Source organism: Triturus cristatus, chromosome 4_2, assembly GCF_964204655.1.
Source record: "Triturus cristatus chromosome 4_2, aTriCri1.1, whole genome shotgun sequence".
Taxonomy (NCBI): domain Eukaryota; kingdom Metazoa; phylum Chordata; class Amphibia; order Caudata; family Salamandridae; genus Triturus; species Triturus cristatus.
This window is the reverse complement of record NC_140586.1, coordinates 417,343,272-417,366,127: the sequence shown is the minus strand read 5'-3', so window position 1 is coordinate 417,366,127 and position 22,856 is coordinate 417,343,272. Positions and strand designations below refer to the sequence as shown.

The window sequence follows — 22,856 nt, the reverse complement described above, 5'->3', positions numbered from 1 at the left end:
ACCTATCTATTTAACCTCCTTACTTAGCATCAATATATTTGGTGCACTGTAAATCAGCTTTACAAGGTGCCAAAGCTAAATCCGAACCAGGAGCCATTCATGTCCATTTATTAAGAGAAACGTCAGGGAAGCAAGACAACAATATGTGGCTTGAAAAAAAGGATCTGTTTGAGTCCATCACTCTTACGTTCACTTAAATCACCTTATCTGAAAGAAAAAAAAAACGAAAAATAAAAAAAAAACACGGAATACTTTTGGACGTAGATCTTTCTTTTCAAGCACAGGTCACACCCAAACACAGATTTCACCCTTGCTTTCTTTCCATCACAAAGGTATAACTCTGGCTGTGGCTGTAAAAGCGCAATTGAACTACACCAATGCTCTTAATTAAGCTCTCAAAAAAACATAACTTAACACAAAGTCACTGGCTGCAGATAGTCACGATGCCATGGTCCAGATGGTATGTAGTTTTAGAAAAGTGCCCATGTGTAACACTAGTTGATCACTGCACTGGCTCCCAGCAAGTGAAAATATCACCTTTAAGACATGATGTTTAATCTTCACGTGTCTAAGCAGCTTTCCTCTGGCCGATTTGACCTCCAAAAATTGAACTGACTAGTTCAAGATACTCTTTCAGGAGCTATGGGAGTGTACATACAGGGTTTGATCTAAGGATATGTTGTGTTTTGCAGACCAGCCTTTTCATTTTAAATGGTCTGTCTGATAACATTCTTTCTACCTATGAAGGGATGAGTTTCGAACACCTCCCCACGGAGCACCTTCTCTGACAGCAGTAAAACAAACATTCATCAACGCCAGAGAACCTTTCAGAGTGGAGTGCATTATTCAAGGGTACCGTATTAGTAAATAACTTAGTTTATATTCAACAGGTTGTGATTTTGTTTTTAGCCATTGAAAATTCTTACACTATAGCCTACATCCATTACACAAATAACACACTCGAATAAGGCTCGTGGCAATGACTAGAGGTGATCCCAAATGCTGCACCAATTCCTGCCTCAGAACTCACACCACTATGCTCCTTAAATGTACACTCTTCAATTTACTATAGGGCTGACACACTCTTTATCAATCCCTGTATGCGAAGACGTAACCTCACCATAATTTATTTCCATTTTTTCTTTCACATTTTCACTATAGTTTCTGTCTCTGATCCGGCTATTAAGCAACCAAGGGAAAAATTGACAACTGTCAAACCAGGGGAACACAGACTTACAAAAGAGACATATCCATTTTGTATGGCAAAAGAAAATTCAAGGACTTGATCTATATTTACTTTTCACACATCTATTGCCCTGATGGACTATATCAACCAAAGTGACATTTTTTACTAGGCCATTCAAAAAGGCATTGGTTTCCAAGTTGGTTTATGAAATTCCATATCATCCATTATAGCTTCTAAATTGATGTAATTATTTGTTTTTCCCAAACACTATTTTTGGTCAGCACGAATGTACACATGACAATGTTGGTACCTACAAATTCGCTGTCGACACATTAGGTTCTGCAAACAAATTGAAATGTGTGTCATAAGACCAATTCAATGCGAAGCATGCTTTACATATTAGGTTTATGAATAAGAAAAACTCAAAGTTTGTATGTGAAATATATGCTTAAATTAGAACCATGTCATTAGCTGATCATGCACATTCATGTCTGCAGTGAATTACCTTTAGAGTGAGGACTACAAAGGCATATTCCTTATGTTCCTGACACTGCCTTGCTGCATTTCTGCAAGACAGATCTGAAACGAGGTTAATGTAGGATTTCTTACACAACATCCTTCCAACCGTCCTACGACTCCTTTAATAATGCGGGCTCAATTCACTGGTCTCAGACACAGGAGGAATCTCTTTTATTGCAGGAATTACTCTTTCTCATCTGACGACTTTACATACATTCTGTAAATCTGAATAATAACAATTACTACCGTCCTGCAAATGAAGACCAGTGTCTCCCAATGAATGCTCAGTATTCATAACATGGCTTTGTCTACGGATATCTATGGACTAGCCCTATCACATCATATAATACTCAGTCAATGAGAAATTACTTCTCTAATGACAACCAAAGACCTTCTGGTCACAGCAGCAGGTCCTCAGTAATGTACCGGATTAGTGAAATGAAACAAATAGACTTGCTTAAAGCTTGGGGTGGCAACGCCATGCCTCGTGACTAAGATCAAGTGCACTGTTCAGCAGAGATAGATTGCTTCAAAAGCAGAACTACAAAAGCCACAGGAATACTATTCTTGTTTGATTAGATATGGAGGCAAATGCGATCTGAATTCTTCATGAGTAGACTCAGAGCCCTCAAGTTACCTTAGTTCCATGCGTTTGTAACTCAGCCAGTTCTGTTTTTTTCTTTACATTTTGGGACATAGTCTTGAATTATAAATGGACCGGATGGACTACAAACCCCAGAATGCAAAGAAAAAACCTAGACTGTAGAAACGTGAGAGCTCTGTATACTTGACAGAGGCATGTCGTTTGAGATCTCTCTATTTAATTAACTCTTCTAGACTTGTGCAGCAGCTTTTTGAAAAACTAGGGGGGGGGGGTGTTACATAAATGTGGAAGAGCATAGTTAGTATAGTCAAATGTATATTGATCAGCAGAATATAATCTGCCAGACCCACCGTCTTCTCACCTCCCTGCCCAACCAGTCCATTATCTCCTTACCCACCCACCTCCCTGCCCACCCAGTCCACCCATCTCTCTCCCCACCCAGTCCACCCATCTCCCTGCGTACCCTCAAATCCATATTCTGAATACATTAATCGAGCCAAAGCTTAGGGTTTAGTCATAAGGAGTCCTGAATTAAAAACACAGTCTGTGAGAAGTAGAACTGTCAATACATTTCGTGTGGGGGATGGGACGAGAAACAAAGAAAGAGAGCGATAGAGGAGATGAGACCGATAAAGGGATGAAGAAAGTTAAACAAAGCTTTTTTTTAAAATTTATTTTTTAAGTTTCGGGCCTTGGCGGGGATTTTCCAAGGCGGAAATTCACACCTACACTTACGTTCAGTTTTAACGAAGAATTCAAGAAACCAGTGAATACTCGAGCCTTTCAGAACAGAACGATCAGGGAACCTACTCAAAGGCGTCTTTTTTCCCTCACACGCGGGCCACAGACTTGGGAAAGCACTGCGAGCAGCCCTGCAGCTGCATGGCTGTTTAATTCAACAACAGAGTGCCTGTACTCAGACTCTGCAGTCACACATACTCCCTCCGATGCTGCGCACACGTTTAAACTCCTTGGCAAAGTTTTCAGTAGCATAATACTCTGACGCCGGGCAAGCTAAATTAAGCGCCGTCTTGTTTTCTTTCACTCTGGCGCCGGTTGACTTGTATAAGTGCAAGGATGAGCTGCTCTACACGATGGTTCTAAGATCCACAAGGGAGTCCCTGCACAAAGAACTCTTCATTCTACTTTCACCTTTCCACATTCAGGCGGCAGCAGTTGGGCGATTCCAATAGGTCCGAATGGGGTATAAAGGAGCAGACCCTGGGAAGCCCCATGCGCTACCAATATCCTAATTGGTGTAGTGAGCACAAAGGAAAACGTGAATGATGCTTCTTGACTTCCGCCCATGCATGGACGTTGTTGTTAGCTTGTAAAGGAGGAATAAACCCGGATGCCTATTAAGTAGCTCTCTGACCAGACAGCCCTTCTAACTGAGGCCCTAGCCTGAGACAGCTCGGCTCAAAACCGAAGAGGCCTCGACATGTGGATGGAGAAAGTGGATAGGTCAACGGGTTTCGTTGGGATCCAGCAGCAAGAAGACGTGCTTAGTGTCACAAGGCCTGGACACGCATGCAGTGGGGCAGCCAGGAGGAGAGCTCCGCTCAGCGCAGCACCTGCTGTGCTTAGCACATCTGTACCCCTAGCTGATGACGCATAACCTTGTTACTCAACCACTGATGACCACAACCCTCTATTCCATTTGCTTGCAGAGTGCCAGCCGGTTATAAAGTAGTTGGTGTGCGTAGGGTGTTAGTTTATCATTAATTGCCCGTGAGAGTTATTCACCCACCGTCTGTACACTCCCAGCTTTTCAAGACACTCCCAGCTTTTCAAGCATTCATCTTAATGTTTGTTTGTACTTACCACATGCTGTTCTATCCAGTGTATACAGATCGATTGACCTAGTGTGCCTACACACCTTTTTTTGTGGCGTTATTTTACAGACCTAATTTTTCCTGTTGTGCTAAGAGACCGTAAAAAACGACATATTTTATGACTTTAATGAATGGGTAGTTTGTCCTAGCACAACAAATGGGGCTAATCTTACATAGGCAGTTATAACTTCATTTAGCTTGAACTAAGTGTTACACACTGCACTCATGACGCTGGCCACGGACCCAATATAACTCACTTTAGAATGTTTAGTTTCTTTAAAAAAGCCAAAGCTTTTACCTTCGATAGGTATGGAGCCCGTCACTTCTTTTATTGACAATATCTTAATTGGATTCTACAATCAAATATTTAACCTTATAATGTACATCAAAATCAACGGCCGGTCGTAGTGCCACTACTCACAAACCCAGATAGAATGTATGTTAAAGCCGTTCCCTGCTCCTGTCCAGGTCGGAAAGGTGGTCTCCTCTTCTTGTAGAGGTCACACGTTGCTTTAGATTCCCCCTTACCGTTCCCAAGTCCCTTTCTGCGTGATACAACTATATCCCTAAATGCTGGGGTGGGTTTTCGGCTTGTATCTCTACGGCCTTAGATCTAACAGCACTTATCAAACCGAAACCGGAGTTAATTAAGCAAACCACTCCTTGGCTTAATGAAGAATTAGCCACTGCAAAAGCCAACTGATAAGTAGCTTAACAGTGCGTGGAGACACCGTTTCCTAGAAGTAAAAAAAAAAAAAACCCTATAAAAATGCTATTAAGTAATAAAAAAAAAAGCCCCATAAAAGCTTTGGCTGTGAATACTACTGCAATCGCATTTCATCCCACCAAACATTGGCAGAGGCCTTTGCCAGTATACAGAAGTGTACCCAAACTAATGCCTTGTGAAGTACAGCATCTGCTTCCTCGTTTCATAAACAGCTTATTTATTAAAAACATTTAAAATATCAGGAAAAGCATTCCATCTTTAATGATCAGATGTGCTACCCTTGAGAAATCAGTAGGATTCTTTGGAAGAAAAAACAAGCCACCTCCATTTCCAACCTCTGACTGTACTGCTAGGAGTGCTCTTATAACTTATTTGAACTCCCTCAAAACACTTCTTTATGCGTCTAGATAGACAGCTAAAGAAATGTGGTAAATGCTGTTGTCTGCCTAATGCCTATGTTTCCACCCATGGCCTAGTATCAATCTTCTTTGGATGGGAAAAAAATACACCCCCTTACTAATAAAATACTAAAAACTCCCTCAAATTCTGAAGCATTTTTCAAACAACTTCTCCAGTTAAACTAGAGGAAATAAAGTGCCATCCTTGAGAGCAACTCATGCAGGTTTCAGAATCATGTCATGCATGGAATCGGCCCCAGATGCCGTGTCTGATGATTTGGAGACAACATTGAGTACCTGTGGTACAGATGCCTCGAAATTATTTGGCCAGTCTTTAACTGCCAACCATGCCCTTTCTGATGTGACACTGACAGCAATCCTCTTTCTGCTGTGACACTGTAGACCACCATTCTTTAAACCTATGATACAAAGATAGTGATGTACGCTTTTAGCAAGATGGGTGAGGATGCAAGCTTATCACCCACTGCTTCTTGGAGTTCACACAACTTCCTCAAATTTAGCTTAAATAAAACAAAGGTTATGATTATGTGTGGTAATTCTGATATATGGACACCCAGGTTTTCGCCACCAACCTTTGAAAATTTAAGGCAGTGCCCACAGAGTGCAACCTGGATTTCAGATTCAATTACTACTTGTCCATATATACACCAAAGTTAACATCAAAAAGAAATATTATGTTGATGCTGCCAATCAGCACGCAGGAAGTTGGGGCACAGGTCACAGTTTTATCACTAGCCAATTATGGAAATTCTCTTTATTTGGTACTCTTCAAATACTTAATCCATCATCTAAATGTGGTCGGGAATATGGCTGTGAGACCGATTTAGCATTTGCCTTATTAACAGCCTATTTCTGCCATCTTAGCAACAAATAATTGAGGACCCACTGGAATACCAGTTGATTTTTTCATAAACAGTATCAAGATTTTCTATCGTATTAGAAAGGCAGCAAATAATTTTCTGGTGGGTCATAGAAAATTGATTTATTGATGATAACACTAAATATAATACAGCTTAATATAGTAGCCCACAGGCTTACATGATTTCATCCAACATAAGCCCCCATAGTGCCATATACTTCTTTATTTTTGTTGTTTGTAAAAAATCATTTCCCGATCTGCAATTTTTTTCAGTTTAGGCCACCATCCTAGAATAGTGGGTTCTTCTTTGGAGTGCCATTTTTTTGTCAATATTACCTGAGCAGCGACCCAAAAAACAATTTGATTTTTGAGGGGCTTGAAGAGGAAGGATTCCATAAATGCTCAAGCTGTACAACCCCGGGATCCATAGTATCTTATATCCTTTTATGGTTTAATTAATTAAAAATCATTACAATATATATCTAAAACATCAATTGAAATCTTTGCGCTGTGTTAGTATTTCCAACTAGATAAAAATTTCCTTCTAAAAAAGTGATAACTGTCATATAAAAGCAGGCGCAAAGTAGTGCTAAAGTGCATAGGTATTCGTAAACCAGTGCAGAATCAAAAAGTTGACTTGTTGCAGTAATTAATATTGTATTTAAACAGTCCTTCTATGAGGCAGTCAATGGTTGGATAAAAAGCTCTAGGTCGAATTTGCTTGTTCCACACTATGCTGCCGCAGTTTAGTGTGGGATTCAGAGTTACAGGAATCTATGGCGGGCAGCTGATGTTACTTGTTTTCACTCAACCCCACAACTTAGTGTTCCATACTCCTTGAGCAGAATTCCACACTTTTTAAAAGTTGCTCAGTCTTTCAATTAAAGCTAGTGCACTTCGTTACACACAGAATGGCGCTTGAGGGAAATAAGCCTTACAAAACACTCTGGGTAGACTCCAAGTGAATGATTTTGTTGTTATGAAGCTAAAGTGAAACTTGCAGAATCAACAGATCAGAAGAATGGAGTTACGACGAAAGCTGCTTCAAATTGTTTATCTTTGTTGCGTCATCCGATCCATAACAAGGTCTCCATGGAGCCAGCTCTGGCCAGTTTCAGCTTGTGACATAAGTGGAGAAAAGCACCCGCACTTAGCATTTGGTAATTCAGGAGGCCACGCTCTAATTGGATCTGCTCTGCAGATGAGGTTTTTGGCAACCGCAGCACCTGTCTGTAGATCTTGGTCACGTGTTGATTTAGTGAAGTGCTGAGCTTGCCCAAGGAGATTTTGAAGCCATACGACAAGATGGGTCCTATCTTGGCTCTCATAACTTCCAGCATTGGGGTTAGACTTGGACCTGTCAGTTTTTTTGAAAGTTTGGAAAGACTGATTTGAAGGGCCATTGCTTTTATCGTGATTTCACTGTGATACTGGACTAGAATGCTCTTTGCATTAATGTGGACTCCCAAATATTTGTACGTTTTTTCTACTGAAATTTGGCGGCTGTTGTATGACCAACTGCCTCCTCTATAACTTTTCCTGCCAAATATAACCACTTGAGTGTTCTTAAGATTAACCTCCAGGTTATTTGTGGTTGTATCGCTGTATAGTTTTTTTTGCAGTCGTTGCAACCCAACTCTTGTGAGGCTAAAAAGAGCAAGGTCTACAGCATAGAGGAGATTCCTGATCTGTGCTCCACCAATCCTAGGGGGTGAATATTTATTGCATCTAATTCTACTGAGAGGTCGGCTAAAAACGGGTTAAAGAATAGGGGAGCTAGCACACATTCTTGCTTAACTCCCCTCAACGTCTGTATTTTTCTGGATAAGTGAGAGACGGCACCAAGCTTGAGCTGAATCCAGGTGTCCGTATGCAGCTGAATGATTGATTACAGTAATTTGGCCGGTATTCCCCATTTTGCTAGCTTGGCCCAAAGAGCTTCCCTTGGCGTGCTGTCGAAGGCTGCTTTGAAATCCACAAAGCAGCAGAAAAGCGCCATGGATGATGTATTTGCTCTGTTGAAGAGAATTGATAAGGCTAAAAGATTGGTCAATGTGCCTGAGTTTGCTACAAAGCGGTACAAAAGGGGGTGGTGATGGACGGAGCGTCAGAACCAATCAAACACTCACACCCAGTCAACAGATCTGGGTTTGATCCATCACCGTTCTTTAGCCCACTCTGCCACCCCAGTTCAGACATGGCCATATGCAAATCAGTCTGACCCTGTGCCTCATGGGAACAGTCCAGCCCGAACTGCCAAGCCATGCCTTCCCTGGACCGGATACAAGCTTCCTAGGACCGGTTTCTGGCATTTCAGCCGTCTTCAGCCAGGCTTGCTTGCCAGAAACCGGTCCTAGGAAGCTTGTTTCCGGTCCAGGGGAGGCATGGCTTGGCAGTTCGGGCTGGACTGTTCCCATGAGGCACAGGGTCAGACTGATTTGCATATGGCCATGTCTGAACTGGGGTGATGGATCAAACCCAGATCTGTTGACTGGGTGTGAGTGTTTGATTGGTTCTGATGCTCCGTCCATCACCACCCCCTTTTGTACCGCTGAGTTTGCTACAAAGCCTGTTTGATTTGCTGTTTTGTAGTGTGACAAAAGCTCTTCAGATTCCTGAAGCCTCCTGGCTGCTCCATTGGCGACTTTTCTAATTTTCATTAGCGCCCTCGTTTGAGTTGAAGTGGGGCTCTGTTTATTACTGGGACCAGCATTATGTCACGGCGGTAGTTGGAATTGACTTAAAAGTCGGAAGCAAAAAATTGTCCAGTCCATTATTGAAGATGTGATCATCAGGTTGAAACGTGCGATAAGTTGCTCGCACTCTTTCATAATCTTTGTACTGATGGAGTCATTTCCATCTTAAAAGTTGTAGGTTTTCAGAATATACACCTAGGTGTGTAATTTTAGCTAGCTAGTGGTGAGCTTAAATTTAGGTTGATGGTAGTGACTTGCGGGCTGTGATCGCTGTCAGGTCACGCTATGATGCTGTAGTTTACTATGTATGAGAGCAACTCTGTATTACAGATGGTATAGTCTAGGTAAGAACACTTTCGACCGTTTGTGCACGACCAGCTCGGAGGGATGTCTAGTGGAAATCTGCCATTAATAAAGATGAAGCTCACACTGTAAAGCTGTAAGACCCAGTGTTCTCCTAGGCTACAGCACGATTGACACTTTGGTTTTGCCGGTTTCTTCAGTTCAGATGGAAGGGTTAAGAGGAGACTTTCTGAATCCTCTCGAATCCCTTGAAAGAGATTGGTGTTGAAGTCCCCGGTGAGGAGACAGTCTGCATAAAGTAAGTCGGAAAGGATTGTGAGTAATCGGTTCAACTGAGACCTATTTGTTTGAGCATTCAAATTAATGTAGGTATTCAGAATCAATAGAAGATGCTGCTGTCTCCACAGGTTGATTTTAATTCAGAGCAGCCAGTTCTCCTGAAAATGTGGTGGTTCAATGATACCTTTTAGGATACATGAAGTGTATATGGAAAATCCCCCCTGAGGTCGACCGAATTTCCGATCCATAGGAATTGGATCCTCCCGACTTATGAGTTTACAGGAAGGGGTGAGTATTTCTATTATTCTGTAGCCTTTCAAAATCATCGAGTACTAAACTGATACCCAATTCCCTTCTAACGCAAACCTGCTGAAGACCATCCATCATTAGTGTAAATAACACCCTGTAAGCATCAGAGCAATGAGAGCTTCCAAAAGGCCACCCCCTATAGCAAGGACTGGGTCACTCATACATATTTAGGATAGTAAAAAAAAAAACAATCTGTGAAAAGATAAAACTACATTCTTCTCTTAATTTTGAAATGGACTTAAACCCACTAAATTCATGGTCATTTACAGCAAATTGTGACCGTGGCCACAACAACCCAGCACCAAGATGTACACTCCTTTCTTTACATCCCATCCAGTATAGCTGCATACAAGTTATAATTTCAAAATAAACAATTTGCTTTAGAGCAACTACTTTGCATTTAAAGCCAAAAATGGCCACGTATCAAAGTTTTGTTAGGCCAGATCTCAGTCACATCAACCAGGGATGATGATTTGGTCTGCTTCCTTGTATACACGTTATGTACCTAAATCAGGGAGTGAAATGAAATGAAAGGGACATTTGTAGAGCGCATGGCTACCCGGAGGCCTCCCAGCGCTAGGCATGACTAGTGAATGGGTGGATGAGAGAGAATGAATTCATTTAAGGAAATAGAAAGGTTTTGAGTTGTTTCCTGAAGACGCCATGACTAGACTCTTTCTGGAGGTGGAGCGGAAGGGCGTTCCAAAGTCTGCCGGCATTCAAAGAGATGAGTCTACCGCCACTTCTGGCTCATCTGATTCTGGGGGTCTCGATAAGGTGGAGGTCATCCGAGCGAAGCTTGCTCCTTGCTTTGTATGGGTGAACTACGGCTGAGATCAAGGGAGGGCCTATCCCCTGTAGGGATTTATGGACAATGCAGAGGGATTTAAAGCTAATTCGCTCTTTTACGGGCAGCCAGTGTAGGAGACGAAGGGCGGGTTTTGTGGAAAGAAATTTGGATGTTCCCGTCAACAGTCTGGCTGCATAGTTCTGGATGATTGATTACTGAGGTAGGGGCTCCCAGATAGAGCGCATTGCCATAATCCAGTCTAGAGAGCACAATAGACTGGACCATGATTTTCTTGGCTTGGGGAGGGAGCAGAGGAAGGACCTTCCTTGCCATTCTGATCAGGCCTAAGCAAATTGCTACTGTCTTGCTGGCTTGCGCGTGGAATGTCAGGTTATGGTCTAGCTAGATGCCCAGACTCTTTATTTCAGGCTTTGGGGTTTGAACTGGACGCATGCATGCTGGATAGATGGTTCTGAGTGACGTGTCGTCAAAATTGCCCAGGGTCATGACCTCGGTCTTTTCTCCATTTAATTTCAGGTGGGAGAACCCCATCCATTTTACGACTTCCAAAAGACAAGCTTTCCGGGTCGCGGAGTATGGAGTCGATTGGTTTAAGGCTACGACCAGTTGGGTGTCGTCGGCATAGGTGACCATATGGATCCCAAATGGTGCCACGATTGATGCCAAAAGGACCATATATGCGTTGAAAAGCATAGGGCTCAGAGATGAGCCCTGTGGTAAGCCACACTGGAGAGGCCGAGGTTTGGAGCGCATGCCTCTTCAAAAACCTGAAATGAACGTCCTTTCAGGAAGGAGTGCAGCCAACTCTGGGCGGTTCCGACTACTCCCAAATTGTCGAGACGGTGTATCAAGACCTGGTGGTTCACTGTATCGAAGGCTGCGCTCAAGTCCAATAGGATGATGGCTGCCACGCCTCCTGCATCTAAAACTTCCTGGTTTCCTCCACAACCGTCAGCAGAGCAGTCTCCGTACTCTGCCTAGGCCGGAAGCCTGTTTGGGATGGATGTAGCAAGTTGGAGGGTTCCAGGAAATTGGAGAGGGTCTGATTGACATATTTTTCGGTGATTTTTGAGATCCCAGGTAGAAGAGAGATAGGGCGGTAGTTGCCCAGATCTGAAGAATCAAGATGTGGCTTCTTAAGAAGGGTCTTAACCATTGCTTCCTTCCAAATTGGGGGGACTACTCCTGTGCAGAATGAGGCATTGATAGTGTGGGTGATTGTGGGGCCGATAATGGATGCAACTTTAGTTAGGATGTTCATGGGCGCTGGGTCTCTTGGTGATCCGCTTTTTACTGTAGGCATAAGTGTCAGGAACGTTTCCAAGGGGAGAGGGGGAAAGCGTTCTAGGCAGTGAGTGATGAAGGGGCAGTCTGCTGGGAAGCTCATCGATACAGGGTCGATTTGAGGGAGAGTTTTTATGATGTTCTGAATTTTGTAATCAAAGAACTCGGCCTGGCTTTCGCAGCGAGTTCCATGGGGGTCCGTAGGGACGGGAGGGACTGGGCTTTTAAGGAGCCTTTTAATGATGACAAAGGTCTCTCTGGGGGAATTGGCGGCTAGCAAATTTTTTTCCTCGTAATAGGCTGCCTGAGCTTTCCTCATTTCCTCTCTGTATTTGCATATAGCTTTCCTATAGGTGAGCTTGCTATCAGCTGCAAAGTTTTTCCTCCAATTCCTTTCTAAAATTTTACAGTTCTGCTTCAAGATGTGCAATTCCGCTGAGTACCAAGGCGATTTAAGTGAGCCATTCTTTATAGTGATCCGGACTTTAGGGAGGACCTGATTCAATGAGTCATCTATGCAGCTGCAGAAATTGTTATACATTGTGACTGGGCAGGGAACCAACTCAGATCTATTATTTTCCAGTTCATGGATCCAATTCTCCTGGGGGAGCTTGGACCAGGGACGCGTGAGGGTCTGAAGAGGATGGACTGGGGGAGGGGGGGGGGGGGGAGATGTAGGAGTTTGAGGGCGCCAGGAAAGGGGCACCAAATGTTGGTCGGACCAGGGGATTGAGATAGGATCATTTCCCTGAACAGTCTCAAGATTAGAGAACACTGGGTCAAGGCAGTGTCTCTGCGAGTGTGTAGGAAGAAGAACTTTTTGCACCAACTGGATAGACGCAAGGTCCTTTGCTCTGCTACTGTGGATCTAGGATCATCAACATGAAGATTGAGATCGCCCAGAAGCGTAAAATTCGCGGAAGTGCTAGCTAAATTGATGGCAGTTACTACCAGGGAGTTACAAAAGGAACCTACTGCACCCAGGGGGCGGTAAATCAATATGCCTGAGAGTGAGAGGAGAGGAGAGAATTCTAAGGAGAAGCGAACATTCTCGTAGTCCGGGTGAGGACTGCCGAGTAGGCGACAGGTAAGATGGTCCTTATAAATAATCGCAATTCCCCCACCTTTGCCTAAGGTTCTATCCATTCTTTGAATCACATACCCCTGGGGCAATGTTTGTACTATATCCGGATCAGAGCTAGCGATGAGCCAGGTTTCGGTTAAAAAAAGCACCTCAGGGGAGGAATCTTGTAAAAGGAACGAGATTTCCGTGGAGTGCTTGGGAAGGGATCTACAGTTTAAAAGAAAAATACTATAAGCAGGGCTTGAGGAGGGGGGTGAGCGGATATGGGAGAGAAATGTGAAGGGCAGTGAGGGCATTTTGAACTGGGGTTGTCTGCTCGTAAAAGATGAAGGCAGTTAGCCCTAGGGTGGTAATTTAGCTGCAGCAGTTGTGCACTAGAATACCGAAGGCGTCCTGGGGGAGATGGTGCAGGGGAGATGGTGCAGGGGCTCTGGCCCCAGGCCCCAGTCGGGCGCAGACGGCTTGCCTTCGGCACACCCGTTGCGCGTGTCCGGTGCGCGGGCGCGTCATGGACTCAATTTATGCGCCTTCTTCCGACGCCAGGTGCAGCAACTAGACTGCTGCCCCGTGCGTCTGAAGCGCTACAGCCGGAAGTGGTGCACGAGACCTTCCTGCCCGCCGAGCATTGAACACAGCTCGTACCGGGGGTTGGTTCCTTCGTGCCACCACAAACAGTAAAAAGGACAGATGTGCAAAATCAGCAGTAATTTTTTTTTTTTTAAAGTATGCAATGTCAGCAATAACTTTTAAAATGTGCAGATCAGCGCGATAAAAACATTGAATTTTTGCAAGGACACGGGAGCAACTCTAACCGTTCTCCCTCGCTGCGCCACCGAGAATACAATCAGCCTCGGTGGTCACATCAGGGACTCAATTTATGCACCTTCTTCCGACGCCGGGTGCAGCAACTAGACCGCTGCCCCGTGCGTCTGAAGCGCTACAGCCGGAAGTGGTGCACAAGACCTTCCTGCCCGCCAAGCATTGAACACAGCTCGTACCGGGGGTTGGTTTCTTCGTGCCACCACAAACAGTAAAAAGGACAGATGTGCAAAATCAGCAGTAATTTTTTTTTTTTTAAAAAGGTATGAAATGTCAGCAATAACTTTTAAAAAGTGCAGATCAGCGCGATAAAAACATTGAATTTTTGCAAGGACACGGGAGCAACTCTAACCGTTCTCTCTCGCTGCGCCACCGAGAATACAGTCAGTAAAAACTAAAGTGAATGTACCCTCCACCCTTTTGCACAGAAGATGTAGAATCACCTACAGAATGCGTGAGAAGCACTTTACCAAACATCATCTCCTACACGCTCCATCCAGAACTCAACAGCCAGACTCATCCTCAATCTCTGAGATTCCACAGACCCACCAGACTCCTGTGGAGCGCCTCTCTCTCCCTCGCTCACACCCCCTGCGTCCGCCGCAGCAACAGTGGAGGTCGTTCCTTTTTCTACCCCACTGCAAAATCCTGGAACGGCATCCCCATCCACCTGAGGACCTTCCTCCAGGAATTCAGAGAGGGGCTCAAGATCTGGCTCTTCGACTGAAGCACCCGAGCAGCCCGGACCCAGTGCCTGGCTACCCGAGCAGGTGATTAGCGTGCTCTATAAATCCCGATTGATTGATTGACTTCAAAAGGCATGCATGCCCTTTTGGAGGAACTTAAAAGTTGGCAGTTAGCTTACTTCAAGCCTCTGAGTGATGTTGGTTACAATAGGCTTCTTACCTGTCATTTTTCAGCAACAAGAACCTCCTAAAGCGAAATTATATCAAGACCTGCTGCCAAGTACTCAGATGTTTCGAGTAATTTATCCAGAGGGATAGACTACACAGCTACCCTTCGCTTGGGGCTTTACTCATGATATTGCCATTAAGCCTGAATGTGGGGAGGACATGGCCTCGATCCCAGGTATACAAATAACGGATATGAATCAGGGTATAATTGGAGCAGCCAATGTTTATACCACTGAAAAAAGTACTGGCTTTAATGACTTTAATTGTCACTAAGGCCTCTTATAACCATTTGATCCTCTTATAGGATCAAATGGTTATTGTCATGGCTAGTGTTACAACACTGTGGTCCAAGACAAAAGATGTTGGTACAATAGAAACTCTTTACCATAAGCTGTCCACCACTAAACAATAATAAGGTTAAAGAAACGATGCCCTCTGTCACATGCATTATTTGACCTATCCATAGAAACTTTAGTAGTGGGCATCCAAAGGAATGAAAGCGAAATTCCATATTTTGTGACTGGCTGATCAGGGAAATTTGCCTTACATGCAGATTACGTTCTACTGTACACGCCATAAGTGCGTGTACAGTAGAACTATCCCGTTCCCGTAGAGGCAAAATGTATTGTACTTAAACATCTGTATAACGCTTCCTTCCTATAATTAGCGCTGGAGAGCTTACCTACATTGGTAAATACTACACCGGGGTGTGCGGTTCTAAGAGAAGTTTTCATTTTAAGCTTCAAATACCAGTAAAGAAAAATCTGTGACATTTCTCGAAATACACCTGAGATTGCCAAAAGTTACCCAAACACACTGAAATATCACAATATATATATATATTTTTTTAAATATATCGAGGGTAAACAGGAAGTCATTTTTCAACGTCTGCTCACCACAAATTGCAATGTGTACATCTAGTAGCTAAATGCGGAGTAGGAAGCGTAGGACTTAAAACAACTCGCCACTCTTACACAAGCATGCTCTAGGGAGCGACCAATAAATTCCAACGGAAACTTTCAAGGAACAGCAGCAAGGAAGTGAACCAGAGAGCCATACCCTGCCAGTGTGAATAGTGCATACAAATGCAGCATGAACATCAGGAGCCGGAGGTCCGTGAATGGTGGAAGGGTGCCAATGCCAACGCGTAGCGGTGGTAATCTAGGTTGACACGGAGGAGGAGGATCCGAAGAGCGCGCTCTTATTAGTAGGTGCTGATGAAAGGTAGGTGATTTTTTTGTTTTAGCATATTTATATAGCGCTAACTCAACCAGAAGGTATTGGAGCGCTTTACATGAGCACCAGTTAGGTTACACAAACACACATTCATTTTTTTTTTTAGTAGGCACGGGGAGATTAAGTGATTCAGCACCCAGAATCACAGGTGTTGAAAGTGGGCGCTGGAGAGCTGAAGGTGGGGATGGATTGAGGGAGACGGTAGTGGTACTCACAAGGAAAGGTGCTGGAAAGGACGTACTAAGGACGGGCACTGTTAAGGAAGTACTACACATTGGTGAATGAGAGTCCCAACGAAGGGTGTGCTACACACGAGAGACAGAGCTCTCCATACATACTCCAGCTACAAAAGAAAGACCGAGATATCCATGCATAATACTTCAGAATGAGGCAAGTCCATTTCAGAACCTTACCTTCCACCTCCAGAGAAAGGTTATTACAAATCCTGTTGCCTTCACTTCTCTTTCGATTCCAACCACCTTTAATATGTGCAGGCGAGAAGGAGTGATAGAAAAAGTAGTTTTATACCAATTGACAGACTACGAGACGGTAGTGGGAGGTTCATGGTGACTGTACTTTCCTAAAAATCGTGCAATTGGTTGAAGAATGACCCGCCCCTGTAAAGATGACCAACCCAGCCCGGAAGAAACCGCCCACTACTTCTGTAACTCCGGAAAAGCACGCCTACTGTTCCGGAAGTGAATATTCTTCGTCTCCCAGCAACTCGTGAGCCGGTACATCAACAGAAGCCACTCCATACTTGACGATTCGGGCTCCCTGGCTCACCACTCATCTAGCGAAATTCAACACCTGCCGAAAAGTTTTCTATACCTTTAACAGCTAGAACAACTCGTTTATAAATCTAAGAATTACCGTAGTTACTTATTCTATTGTATTCTTGTGCAAAAATTACTCAGTTTCAATAATACATAATTCTGTTACTTGCCTGGGTTGCGCATCCTGGTGCACTGTTTTAAATGGGACTATTAACGTGCGAATAGAATACTAACGCCGGTGCTCGTTTATGGATAGTAGAAAGCTCTTTAAAAGAAGAGCGGGTCCTCGGTGCCCAACAGTGCGTGCCTGTTTGAAGCACTGTCAGGAGGGTTTGGCAGTTCGTGTCTGTGCCCTGTTTCACTCCGACGTAGAAGGGGGTCGCTATCGTTATACGTTTTCACTGCGATGTGACTTCTCATAACTCGCACCGTGGCTTGACAGATTCTATTTCTGGTACTGGACTTTTCATTTGTAAATAATTGCTATCCGATGCGGTGGACCTAATTAAACAGACACACACCAAATCCTGTGCACATGCATAAAAGTAGTTATAACACAAAAAGTAATCGTTGTTGGTAAATGACAAAGTACTCTTTCTTCCAGTGTAGTTTTAATGTTGTGTTGCTTCACAGGCCAGCCAACACGTGTTTCGTCTTTGGGTGTGTAACCCTAGACTTCTTCAGGGCTCAAATTGCACGTGGTAATTCTTTGGACCTTCAACACTGGTGATATTTCCGACCCAGTGGGTCCTAATAGTCACTTCGGTATGTACGTTTTCTTCTTTCAGTATTTCAACCAATCTTATTAGTGAAGGTAAAATATTCTGATTTTGTCGATTGATTCAGGCTTTGTGTATCACACTTATTATCCTCAAAGTAACACGCTTAAATGCCTCCTTTAGGCAAGCAAACAGTAATGCAGCGCCATCCGCCATCGACAACTAAGCGACTACGCCAAGCAGCTTCTTGTCCTGGACCGCAAACACGGTCCAAGACAAGAAGCTACTTTGCCTCCACCAGCCCTACAGACCTGTATTCGGGCCGGAGGAGGCTTACACGAGGAGACCCTCTTACGAAGATAGCGGTCGGAAACTGAGGACAGTTGTAATTGACTGCAGTATACTTACATACATGTCAAGAGTTGTCGCTGAGGGGATACCTTGGATAATTGTGCCAATAGGTACCATGCTTGGAAGCCCAGAGTTTACAATTATAAGCATTTTTTCGTATTAGAATCAAAGGAGTGATTGCCTCCAAAAATCGTACAGGGTTTTGGGAGGCACTGTCGTGCACTGAATTGACATTTAACAGCCCTGAGGAAGTTGTGAGGGGAACATTCCCGCTGCGACGATACCCGTTGGCAATTGGCTAAAAGAAAATAAAGGAACTGTAGTGAGGGGCGGAGACAAAGTATATATTTAAGCGTTTATTTAAAACAGGAACATAAAGAGGAACGAGCATCTCAGCATCTTCTATTAATTTTGCTAAACTCTAATTTTGATCATTGTTGTCGCGTGCCTTGAATTTGGTAAAATTCTTTGTTCAATCTTTGGATTGATTCATCTGGGGAAGCAGGGTGCTTTCTTCTTTCAAGAGCACCGCTCTAATTTAATGAATTGGTACTAAGTAGTGTATTCCATGTACAGCGCCTGGGACTCAAGCACCCAACACAGTAGAATGTATTGGAATTGTTAGTTGTGGAATTGGGTGGGGTGGAGTGGGTTTTTGAAGTGGAATTATGTGGTGTGTGTGTAGTGGAAGTATGTGGATAGTAATTGTGCAATTATGCAAATGGAGCTGGACATAGTTGTACACAGAAGAAATGCCTTCTAGCACAACAGAAAGTGGCTGCCTGAGCTGGAGGAAGATGTTTGTGTTGAGAGATTTGGCCCAAGCGCTCTCCAGTTTAGTCACCACGCCTCATTTTCTCACAAAAAGATACCTTGTATTATCTTCTGGTTGATGCTTTCATGTTAAACATGTGCTTTAATTAAAAGTAGAAATAATTAACAGGTTGTGGTGTTTGCACATATTTTATTCAAATAATGCCTGAAAATGCATTTTATCCTCCTGATGTCGGTACAGTGATTACTACTGTGCCAGCTGTAACCAGCAACACAAGGGAGGAGGGAGGGATGTTGTTGGAAATTGAAGCCTAGCAGAGATGGTGGTATGAAAGCAAGCAGAACAATTGGGAGGAGACTGGAGGAAAACAACATAAGCACCGTGGCAGCAACGGCAGGGGTGAATTAGGGACTGCAGAGACATGTAAAAGGTAAATAACCGGAACATGCCTCTTTAAAGAAGCATCATTTTAAAAGATTTTGGTCTCTGCAAAACATAAACCACTGCTGCAGGTTTTCACTTAATATAGTACAAAGTTTTATTAACCATTTCCTATGGGATGTAAATGGTCACGGAGCCCACAGCAATGCAAGGAGAGGAGGAGGGTGAAGGGGGTGTTCTGGGAACTGCATCAGCCTGGGCTGAGACATACGTTGGGGCTGCTAAAGGCTGCTGTGAGGACATATCGTACTCCCCAGATGGCAGCAAGAGAACAATCTGCCAGAGACCGGAGCAGTGGCTCTTGGCACGTGTTCAATTCACAATATTAGTGCTGCCGTACAATTGATGGAGCAGGGTTTTGAGAAAATAAAACCTGCTCGGATTGAACCCTCAGTAACATTTATTAACAGTGTGCTGTGAAAAATATTATTAGAAAAACGCTAACGTAAGGGGAAATGCTTTTGCGCTTGTGTGAACGAATGCATGAAAACTAGGCCTCAAGTGCTTTGATAAAAAGACTAATGCTGGTTTAGTACATGTTAATAATATTTTGCTAGGAATAATACGGGTTGTGCATGGGTTAGTGCAGTGCTGGGATGGTGTGCAACGAAATTACATTTCATGAAAATAATAAATGTTTGTGTTTGTTCTCTGTAGAAAAATGAGCATGGGCCTACTTTCCTGCATGTCAGTCTGGAGTTAAAATTAGGTAGAGAAAATAAAATGAATGAGAAGAGAGAACGCAAAAGCATGAAAATGACCTCCGTAGTGTGTTGACTGACTGCTCAGCGTTGGAAAAGAAATTTGCAATATCAGTGGAAGCGAGCAACTTCCTTCAGGAGATGGCAGAAGCAAACAATGGAAGTGCAGAGATTTGCAACATTTAGTGAACTACAGGAAATATTTACTATGATTGTGTTTAAAGTTGTTACCTGGGAAGAATCTCTCGTAATGCTGAATGTTTAAGACAAAGAGACATTGAATGAACTGCTCATGATGAGAGTGGTGTGACAGGACACCCCCATCCTTAGCCAATGTGAGACAGAGTTTGTTCTCATATTGAAATATATGTGGGTTGGACATTTAGGTTTTAGGGTATAATTGAAAGTCCCCAGTGGGTGTGGTTTGTAGGTTCGGCTAGTGTTTAGGTAGCAGGAGATCGTCGCTGTCGTCAGTTTGCTGTTTCCAGATAGAGGCCTACCTGCTTTCCTGTTTCCTCTTTGCCACTTGACTCTTGAGCGGCCTTACTGCCCTTTTTGGCCAGAGGGTAGATTTCCCTGAATCTTGAGTTAGTATAGATAATATTTTGAAATTGCATATTCATTTGCAAATGTATTTTGTCTCTGAAACTTTTCCCTCTTCGCCTATCCACACCTTCAATGCATTGTTTATTTATTAATTGTGTGACTGATCTTGATTAGCAATCATTTCGCATTATTTTACGATAAACATCTTAAATTACATACTGAGTCTGTTATTATTTAGTAATATAGATAAGTACATAATTATTGCTATCAACTCCTCAACTTTATAAAATTAATCGCCACAAATCTATACATGTTGTAAGGAGAAATGCAGGTTCTATTATGTATTTGATAAGTTGGGTATCACACTGAACCCCAGCGTGAAGGGATTAGTTGGATAGTGTACATGGGACTTTGTCTATGAAAAATTATCGATCCTTGATCACTGGATCACAATCACAGGCATATATGAAGTTTTTTTAAGTAACACTAGCAAATCTGGTCTTTCTATTAACTCTAATATTATTAGCCTACAAGTGTTGGATGACAGCCAACAAATATAAAATCAAAATCAGCAATCAAAAGACGACCAATCTTTAGATTTTCTCATGCTTGTAAGAGTTTAAAAACTTTCTGATAGTGAATACTTTTTTATTCACAAAGTGCTACTAGTTGGTAGGGGGTACTTCCTGTATCTTAATTATCAGCCTTATGGCACAGGTCATATTGACTGAAGCAAATTGGAGGGGAGGGCCTGTCCTGGAAACTGCATCAGCCTGGGCTGAGACACAAGTGGGGGCCGCCAAAGCCTGCTGTGGGGAAATGGCAGGAAGACAACAAACTGCCAGAGCCTGTAGCAGTTGCTGTCAGCACATGTTCAATATGAAAGGGTCATAGTAACTGAAGCAAATGGGGAAGGGCTATCTGAAAATCCAAGACCTTGGGTAGATTAAAGTGATTACTCATGTGAAAAGATATTTAATGAAATTACAATAATGCAAGAGTTTGTAATGATACATTTAAGATAAAGATCTTGATGAAGCTTACAGCAGGAAGAATAAATAAGCAAGTCTGAAGTGTTTTCTTCTGCAGCAGCGTCTGCGTTTTCTGAAAAAACTAGTCGGCCTCTGTTGTGTTCTGAGTGTCCACAAAAGACTCAGACACACAAAGGTAAGTAATTAAAAGATTTTATATTTTTGGCAGCACTGAGACCCCATCTCGTGCTCTTGCTTTTTTTTGTACTCCCCTTATATCTGCTCGCTCCCTCCCTTTCTGGTTCCTCACTTTCCCTTCCTGCCCAGCCTTCTCTCTCTGCCCCACATGTAACAATTACCGCTACATTACATCTCCCCCTTGCTTACTTAGCTTTGTCTCGTTTAATACCAAACCATCTGTAGTTCTTCAATAAGATGTGCAGATCTTCTGGGCGCATGCTGTGTTCTGCTAGCTGAGTCCTGATTAGATCGCTCCCTTTGGCCGAGGGGGAGGAAGGTGCAGACGCACTGGTTGGCACTTGGTTGTCCTCACCAGCTTCACTTTCTACTACAATCAATCAATCGGGGTTGGTAAAGCGCAGCTACTCACCCGCAAGGGTCTCAAGGCGCTAGGGGAGAGGGACGGCTCAGTTAATTGCTGCAGTCATCCAAAGAGCCTGGTCTTGAGGTCCTTCCTGAACTGGAGCAGTGTAGGGTCTTGCCGGAGGTGGAGGTCGTTCCAGGACTTAGCTGTGAGGTAGGTGAAGGACTTTCCTCCCATTCTGGCCTTGTAGATGCGTGGGATGGTGGCCAGAGAGAGGTGAGCTGATCAGAGGTGTCTCTTGGGTGCTTTGAAGGAGAGGCGGTTGTTAAGGTATGGTTGTCCGATGTTGTGGAGGGCCTTGTATGTGTGAGTGAGGCACCTGAAGGTTATTCTTCTTTCGATGGGGAGCCAGTGGAGATTGCGGACGTGTTGGGTGATGTGGCTGTGACGGGTTATTTCTAGGATCAGTCTGGCTGTGTCATCTGGACGGTCTGGAGTTTATGAAGTAGTTTCTTGGTGATTCTGGTATAGAGAGCATTGCCGTAATCCAGTCTGGTGCTTAGGAGGGCTTGCATGACCGTTCTTCGTATGGGATCCACGTGAACATTTTTTGGAGTATGTGGAGGGTGTTAAAGCAGGTCGAGGACACAGTGTTGATCGGGTAGGTCATCGTGAGCGATGAGTCAAGTATAATGCCGAGGTTTTGTGCGTGGTCCGTCGGGGTGGGGGGATTTTCGAGGGCGGGGGGCCACCAGGTGCTGCTCCATGCAGAGGGTGTGGAGCCAAGGATGAGGACTTCTGTTTTCTCAGAGTTGAGTTTCAGGCAGCTCTTCTTCATCCAGGTGCCGATGGCTTTCATCCCTTCTTCGAAGTTGTGCCTGATGATTTTGGGTTCTTTGAGGGAGAGGATGAGCTGGGTTTGGTCGGCATAGGAGATGATGTTTAGCCCGTGGTTTCTGACAATGGCTGCGAGGTGGGCCATGTAGATGTTGAAGAGGGTGGGGCTGAGGGAGGAACCCTGGGACACTCCATGTCTAGTCTCTGTTAGTTCCAAGAGTAGGGCGGGAGTCTGACTAGCTGAGTTCTGCCCGTGAGAAATGAGTATATCTTGTCAAGGGCCATTCTGTGGATGCCGGTGTCATGGACTC

General features: G+C 43.8%; 1 protein-coding gene across 3 annotated transcripts in view; it reads right to left on the bottom strand.

The window, feature by feature from the left end:
• SLC35A3 (solute carrier family 35 member A3) overlaps positions 1-16,472 on the bottom strand; it is a 157,029-nt gene extending 140,557 nt beyond the window's left edge. The window contains exon 1 of one of the 3 annotated variants that reach the window (XM_085601885.1): positions 16,298-16,472. The gene's annotated coding sequence lies outside the window, so the exon portion shown is untranslated. Of the gene's footprint in view, positions 1-15,707; positions 16,098-16,297 lie in introns of those variants that run through there. The other 2 variants (XM_085601882.1, XM_085601883.1) reach the window with 2 other exon arrangements.
• Between the last annotated feature and the right edge of the window lie 6,384 nt (positions 16,473-22,856).